The sequence below is a fragment of the Elephas maximus genome, chromosome 1 (genome assembly GCF_024166365.1).
Source record: "Elephas maximus indicus isolate mEleMax1 chromosome 1, mEleMax1 primary haplotype, whole genome shotgun sequence".
Classification (NCBI taxonomy): domain Eukaryota; kingdom Metazoa; phylum Chordata; class Mammalia; order Proboscidea; family Elephantidae; genus Elephas; species Elephas maximus.
Window position 1 is genome coordinate 86,460,763 of NC_064819.1, and position 8,462 is coordinate 86,469,224.

The following is an 8,462-nucleotide window of genomic DNA, read 5'->3' on the forward strand; positions in this document are numbered from 1 at the left end:
GGTATATTCCGAGGAGTGGGATTTCTGGGTTGTATGGTAGTTCTATTTCTAACTGTTTAAGAAAACACCAGATAGATTTCCAAAGTGGTTGTACCGTTTGACATTCCCACCAGCAGTGTATAAGAGTTCCAATCACTCCGCAGCCTCTCCAACATTTATTCTTTTGTGTTTTTTGGATTAATGCCAGCCTTGTTGGAGTGAGATGGAATCTCATCGTGGTTTTAATTTGCATTTCTCTAATGGCTAATGATCGAGAGCATTTTCTCATGTATCTGTTAGCTGCCTGAATATCTTCTTTAGTGAAGTGTGTGTTCATACCCTTTGCCCACTTCTTGATTGGGTTGTTTGTCTTTTTGTGGTTGAGTTTTGACAGAATCATATAGATTTTAGAGATCAGGCGCTGGTCGGAGATGTCATAGCTGAAAATTCTTTCCCAATCTGTAGGTGGTCTTTTTACTCTTTTGGTGAAGTCTTTTAGATGAGCATAGGTGTTTGAATTTTAGGAGCTCCCACTTATCTGGTTTCTCTTCGTTATTTTTGGTAATGTTTTGTATTCTGTTTATGCCTTGTATTAGGGCTCCTAAGGTTGTCCCTATTTTTTCTTCCATGATCTTTATCGTTTTAGTCTTTATGTTTAGGTCTTTGATCCACTTGGAGTTAGTTTTTGTGCATGGTGTGTGGTATGGGTTCTGTTTCATTTTTTTGCAAATGGATATCCAGTTATGCCAGCACCGTTTGTTAAAAAAGACTATCTTTTCCCCAATTAACTGACACCGGGCCTTTGTCAAATATCAGCTGCTCTTATGTGGATGGATTTATATCTGGGTTCTCAATTCTGTTCCATTGGTCTATGTGCTTGTTGTTGTACCAGCACCAGGCTGTTTTGACTACTGTGGCTGTATAATAGGTTCTAAAATCAGGTAGAGTGAGGCCTTCCACTTTCTTCTTCTTTTTCAGTAATGCTTTAGTTATCTGGGGCTTCCTCCCCTTCCATGTGAAGTTCGTGATTTGTTTCTCCATCACATTAAAAAATGTCATTGGAATTTGGGTCAGAAGTTCATTGTATGTATAGATGGGTTTTGGTAGAATAGACATGTTTACTATGTTAAGTCTTCCTATCCATGAGCAAGGTATGTTTTTCCACTTAAGTAGGTCCTTTTTAGTTTCTTGTAGTAGTACTTTGTAGTTTTCTTTTTATAGGTCTTTTACATCTTTGGTAAGATTTCTTCCTAAGTATTTTATCTTCTTGGGGGCTACTGTGAATGGTATTGATTTGGTTATTTCCTCTTCGATGTTCTTTTTGTTGATGTAGAGGAATCCAAGTGATTTTTGTATGTTTATCTTATAACCTGAGACTCTGCCAAACTCTTCTATTAGTTTCAGTAGTTTTCTGGAGGATTCCTTAGAGTTTTCTGTTTATAAGATCATGTCATCTGCAAATAGAGATAATTTTACTTCCTCCTTGCCAATCCAGATGCCCTTTATTTCTTTGTCTAGCCTAATTGCTCTGGCTAGGACCTCTAGCACAATGTTGAATAAGAGCGGTGATAAAGGGCATCCTTGTCTGGTTTCCCTTGTCAAGGGAAATGCTTTCAGGCTCTCTCCATTTAGAGTGATATTGGCTGTTGGCTTTGTATAGATGCCCTTTATTATGCTGAGGAATTTTCCTTCAATTCCTATTTTGCTGAGAGTTTTTATCATAATTGGGTGTTGGACTTTGTCAAATGCCTTTTCTCCCATCTTTTTAAAAATTTTTTATTTTATTTTTTTATTGTGCTTTAAGTGAAAGTTTACAAATCAAATCAGTATCTCATACAAAAATTTACATACACCTTGCTATGTCCTCCTAGTTTAGCTCCCCCTAATGAGATAGCACACTCTTTTTTTCCACCCTGTATTTCCCGTGTCCATTCAATCAGCTTCTTTCCTCCCCTGCTTTCTATGAGCTGCCCACATAGTCTCATGTGCCTACTTGAGCCAAGAAGCTCACTCCTCACCAGTATCATTTTCTATCTTATACTCCAGTCCAGTCCTTGTCTGAAGAGTTGCCTTTGAGAATGGTTCCAGTCTTGGACTAACAGAAGGTCTGGGGACCATGACCTCTGGGGTCCTTCTAGCCTCAGTCAGACCATTACGTCTGGTCTTTTTAGGAGAATTTGAGGTCTGAATCCCACTGCTCTCCTGCTCTATCAGGGATCTTCTGTTGTGTTCCCTGTCAGGGTAGTCATCGGTTGTAGCCAGGCACCATATAGTTCTTCTAGTCTCAGGCTGATATAGTCTCTCATTTTTGTAGCCCTTTCTGTCTCTTGGGCTCATCTTTACCATATGTCTTTGGTTTTCATCATTCTCCTTTGCTCCAGGTGTGTTGAGACCAATTGATACATCTTAGATGGCCGCTTGCTGGCATTTAAGACCCCAAACACCACTCACTCAAGTTGGATATAGAATGTTTTCTTAGTAGATTTTATTATACCAATTGACCTAGATAATCCCTGAAACCATGGTCCCTAGACCCCTGCCCCTGCTACTCTGGCCTTTGAAACATTCAATTGACTCAGGAAACTTCTTTGCTTTTGGTTTAGTCCAGTTGTGCTGACCTCTCCTGTCTTTCCCTTCACCTAAAATAGTTTTTGTCTTCTATTTAATTAGTGAATACCCCTCCAGCTCCCTCCCTCCTCACTCTCGTAACCATCAAAGAATATTTTCTCCTCTGTTTAAACTATTTCTTGAATTCTTATAATAGTGGTGTCATACAATATTTGTCCTTTTGCAAGTGACTAATTTCACTCAGCATAATGTATTCCAGATTACTCCATGTTATGAATTGTTTCACGGATTCATCATTGTCCTTTATTGATACATAGTATTCCATTGTGTGAATAAACCATAATTTATTTATCTATTCATCTGTTGATGGGCACCTTGGTTGCTTCTGTCTTTTTGCTCTTGTAAACAGGGCTGCAATGAACATGAGTGTGCATATATCCGTTCATGTGACAGCTCTTATTTCTCTAGGATACATTCCGAGGAGTAGGATTTCTGGATCATATGGTAGTTCTATTTCTAGATTTTGAAGGAAGCACCAAATCTATTTGCAAATTGCTTGTACCATTTTACATTCCCACCAGCAGTATGTAAGTGTTCCACTCTCCTCAACCTCTCCAACATTTATTCGTTTGTGTTTTTTGGATTAATGCCAGCCTTGTTGGTATCTCATTATAGTTTTGATTTGTGTTTCTCTAAAGGCTAATGATCGTGAGCATTTCCTCATGTATCTGTTAGCTTCCTGAATGTCTTCTTTGGTGAAGTTTCTGTTCATATCCTTTCCTCATTTTTTGACTGGGTTATTTGTCTTTTTGTAGTTGAGTTTTTGCAGTATCATGTAGATTTTAGAGATCACATTCTGATTGGAAATATCAAAGCTAAAAACTTTTTTCCAACCTGTAGGTAATGTTTTTACTCTTTTGGTGAAGTCTTTGGATAAGCATAGGTGTTTGATTTTTAGGAGCTCCCAGTGATCTAGTTCCTCTTCTGGTGTTTGTGCATTGCTAGTAATGTGTTGTATACTGCTTGTGCCATGTATTAGGACTCCTGACATTGTCCCTATTTTTTCTTCCGTGATCTTTAGCATTTCAGATGTTGTATTTAGGTCTTTGATCCATTTTGAGTTTGTTTTTGTGCATGGTGTGAGGTATGGGTCTTGTCTCATTTTTTTGCAGATGGATTTCAAGTTATGCCAGCACCATTTGTTAAAGAGACTGTCTTTTTCCCATTTAACTAACTTTGTGCCTTTGTCAAATATCAGCTGCTCATAGGTGGGTGGATTTATGTCTGGATTCTCAATTCTGTTCCACTGGTCTATGCATCCGTTGTTGTATCAGCTCCAGGCTGTTTTGACTATTGTGGCAATATAATATGTTCTAAAATTAGGTAGTGTGAGGCCTCCCACTTTCTTCTTTTTCAGTAATGTTTTGCTTATCCAGGCCCTCTTTCCCTTCCATGTGAAGCTGGTGATTTGTTTCTCCACCTCATTATAAAATTTTGTTGGAATTTGCATTAGAATTGCATTGTATCTTTAACTCGCTTTAGGAAGAAGAGGCATTTTTACAATGTTGAGCATTCCTGTCCACGAGGAAGGCATGTTTTCCTACTTATGTAGGTGTCTTTTGGTTTCTTGAACTAGTATCTTATAGTTTGTTTAGGTCTTTTACATGTGCGGTAAGCTTTATTCCTAAATATTTTATCTTCTTGGGGCTACTGTAAATTGTATTGATTTGGTGATTTCCTCTTCGACATTCTCTTTGTTGGTGTAGAGGAATCCAACTGATTTTTGTATGTTTAACTTGGATCCTGATACTTTGCTGAACTCTTCTATTAGTTTCAGTAGTTTTCTTGAGGGTTCTTTAGGGTTTTTTGCGTATAAGATCATATCATCTGCAAATAGAGATATTTTTACTTCGTCCTTGCCAATCTGGATGCCATTTATTTCTTTATCTAGCCGAATTGCTCTGGCTAGGACCTCCAGCACAATGCTGAATAAGAGTGGTGATAAAGGGCATCCTTACCTGGTTCTTGTTCTCAAGGGGAATGCTTTCAGACTCTCTCCATTTAGGATGATGTTGGCTGTTGGCTTTGTATAAATGTCCTTTATAATGTTTAGGAATTTTCATTCTAGTCCTATTTTGCTGAGAGTTTTTGTCGTGAATGAGTGTTGAACTTTGTCTAATGTCTTTTCTCCATCAATTGATACGATCATGTGGTTCTTGTCTTTTGTTTTATTTATATGATGGATTACAATAATTGTTTTTCTAAAGTTGAGCCACCCCTGCGTATCTGATATGAATCCCACTTGGTTATGGGGAAGCATTTTTTTGATATGTTGTTGAATTCTATAGGCTAGAATTTTTTTTTAATTAATTTTTATTAAGCTTCAAGTGAACATTTACCATTCCGATCAGTCTGTCACATGTAAGTTTACATACATCTTACTGCCTTCTCCCACTTGCTCTCCCCCTATTGAGTCAGCCCTTTCAGTCTCTCGTTTCGTGCCAATTTTGCCATCTTCCCTCTCTCTCTATCTTCCCATCCCCCCTCCAGTCAAGAGTTGCCAACACACTCTCCAGTGTCCACCTGATTTAATTAGCTCACTCTTCATCAGCATCTCTCTCCCCCCCGCTGACCAGTCCCTTTCATGTCTGATGAGTTGTCTTCGGGGATGGTTCCTGTCCTGTGCCATCAGAAGGTCTGGGGAGCATTGCCTCCGGGATTCCTCTAGTCGCAGTCTTACCATTAAGTATGGTCTTTTTATGAGAATTTGGGGTCTGTATCCCATTGGTCTCCTGCTCCCTCAGGAGTTGTCTGTTGTGCTCCCTGACAGGGCAGACATCGATTGTGGCCGGGCACCAACTAGTTCTTCTGGTCTCAGGATAATGTAGGTCTCTGGTTCATGTGGCCCTTTCTGTCTCTTGGGTTCTTAGTTGTCGTGTGACCTTGGTGTTCTTCCTTTGCCTTTGCTCCAGGTGGGTTGAGACCAATTGATGTATCTTAGATGGCCGCTTGTTGGCATTTAGGACCCCAGACGCCACATTTCAAAGAGGGATGTAGAAAGTTTTCATAATAGAATTATTTTGCCCGTTGACTTAGAAGTCCCCTCAAACCATGTTCCCCAGACCCCAGCCCCTGGTCCGCTGACCTTTGAAGCATTCATTTTATCCCGGAAGCCTCTCTGCTTTTAGTCCAGTCCAATTGGGCTGACCTTCCTTGTATTGAGTGTTGTTTTTCCCTTCACCCAAAGCAGTTCTTATCTACAGATTGATCAATAAAAAACCCTCTCCCTCCCTCCCCCCTTTGTAACCAGAAAAGTATGTGTTCTTCTCCATTTTTTCTATTTCTCAAGATCTTATAATAGTGGTCTTATACAATATTTGTCCTTTTGCCTCTGACTCATTTCTCTCAGCATAATGCCTTCCAGATTCCTCCATGTTATGAAATGTTTCAGAGATTCCTCACTGTTCTTTATCAATGCGTAGTATTCCATTGTGTGAATATACCACAATTTATTTACCCATTCATCCATTGACGGACACCTTGGTTGCTTCCAGCTTTTTGCTATTGTAAACAGAGCTGCAATAAACATGGGTATGCATATATCTGTTTGTGTGAAGGCTCTTGTATCTCTAGGGTATATTCCGAGGAGTGGGATTTCTGGGTTGTATGGTAGTTCTATTTCTAACTGTTTAAGATAATGCCAGATGGATTTCCAAAGTGGTTGTAACATTTTACAATCCCACCAGCAGTGTATGAGAGTTCCAATCTCTCTTCAGCCTCTCCAACATTTATTATTTTGTGTTTTTTGGATTAATGCCAGTCTTTAGTTGGTGTGAGATGGAATCTCATCGTAGTTTTAATTTGCATTTCTCTAATGGCTAATGACCGAGAGCATTTTCTCATGTATCTGTTGGCTGCCTGAATATCTTCTTTAGTGAAATGTGTGTTCATATCCTTTCCCCACTTCTTGATTGGGTTGTTTGTCTTTTTGTGGTTGAGTTTTAACAGAATCATGTAGATTTTAGAGATCAGGCGCTGGTCTGAGATGTCATAGCTGAATATTCTTTCCCAGTCTGTAGGTGGTATTTTTACTCTTTTGGTGAAGTCTTTAGATGAGCATAGGTGTTTGATTTTTAGGAACTCCCACTTACCTTGTTTCTCTCCATCATTTTTGGTAATGTTTTGTATTCTGTTTATGCCCTGTATTAGGGCTCCTAAGGTTGTCCCTATTTTTTCTTCCATGATCTTTATTGTTTTTGTCTTTATGTTTAGGTCTTTGATCCACTTGGAGTTAGTTTTTGTGCATGGTGTGAGGTATGTGTCCTTTTTCATTCTTTTGCAAATGGATATCCAGTTATGCCAGCACCATTTGTTAAAAAGACTATCATTTCACCAATTGATTGACACTGGTCCTTTGTCAAATATCAGCTGCTCATACGTGGATGGATTTATATCTGGGTTCTCAATTCTGTTCCATTGGTCTATGTGCCTGTTGTTGTACCAGTACCAGGCTGTTTTGACTACTGTAGCTGTATAATAGGTTCTAAAATCAGGTAGAGGGAGGCCTCCCGCTTTCTTCTTCTTTTTCAGTAATGCTTTGCCTATCCGGGGGTTCTTTCCCTTCCATATGAAATTGGTGATTTGTTTCTCTATCCCCTTAAAATATGACATTGGAATTTGGATTGGAAGTGCGTTATATGTATAGATGGCTTTTGGTAGAACAGACTTACTATGTTAAGTCTTCCTATCCATGAGCAGGGTATGTTTTTCCACTTAAGTATGTCCTTTTGAATCTCTTGTAGTAGAGCTTTGTAGTTTTCTTTGTATAGGTCTTTTACATCCTTGGTAAGATTTATTCCTAAGTATTTTATCTTCTTGGGGGCTACTGTGAATGGTATTGATTTGGTTATTTCCTCTTCGATGTTCTTTTTGTTGATGTAGAGGAATCCAAGTGATTTTTGTATGTTTATTTTATAACCTGAGACTCTGCCAAACTCTTCTATTAGTTTCAGTAGTTTTCTGGAGGATTCCTTAGGGTTTTCCATGTATACGATCATGTCATCTGCACATAGTGATAGCTTTACTTCCTCCTTGCCAATCTGGATACCCTTTATTTCTTTGTCTAGCCTAATTGCCCTGGCTAGGACTTCAAGTACGATGTTGAATAAGAGTGGTGATAAAGGGCATCCTTGTCTGGTTCCCCTTCTCAAGGGAAATGCTTTCAGGCTCTCTCCATTTAGAGTGATATTGGCTGTTGGCTTTGCATAGATGCCCTTTATTATGTTGAGGAATTTTCCTTCAATTCCTATTTTGGTAAGAGTTTTTATCATAAATGAGTGTTGAACTTTGTCAAATGCCTTTTCTGCATCAATTGATAAGATCATGTGGTTTTTGTCTTTTGTTTTATTTATGTGATGGATTGCATTAATGGTTTTTCTGATATTAAACCAGCCTTGCATACCTGGTATAAATCCCACTTGATCAGGGTGAATTATTTTTTTGATGTGTTGTTGGATTCTATTGGCTAGAATTTTGTTGAGGATTTTTGCATCTATGTTCATGAGGGATATAGGTCTATAATTTTCTTTTTTTGTGATGTCTTTACCTGGTTTTGGTATCAGGGAGATGGTAGCTTCATAGAATGAGTTGGGTAGTATTCCGTCTTTTTCTATGCTTTGAAATACCTTCAGTAGTAGTGGTGTTAAGTCTTCTCTGAAGGTTTGGTAGAACTCTGCAGTGAAGCCGTCCGGGCCAGGACTTTTTTTTGTTGGAAGTTTTTTGATTTCCATTTCAATCTCTTTTTTTGTTATGGGTCTATTTAGTTGTTCTACTTCTGAATGTGTTAGTTTAGGTAGGTAGTATTTTTCCAAGAATTTATCCATTTCTTCTAGGTTTTCAAATTTGTTAGAGTACAA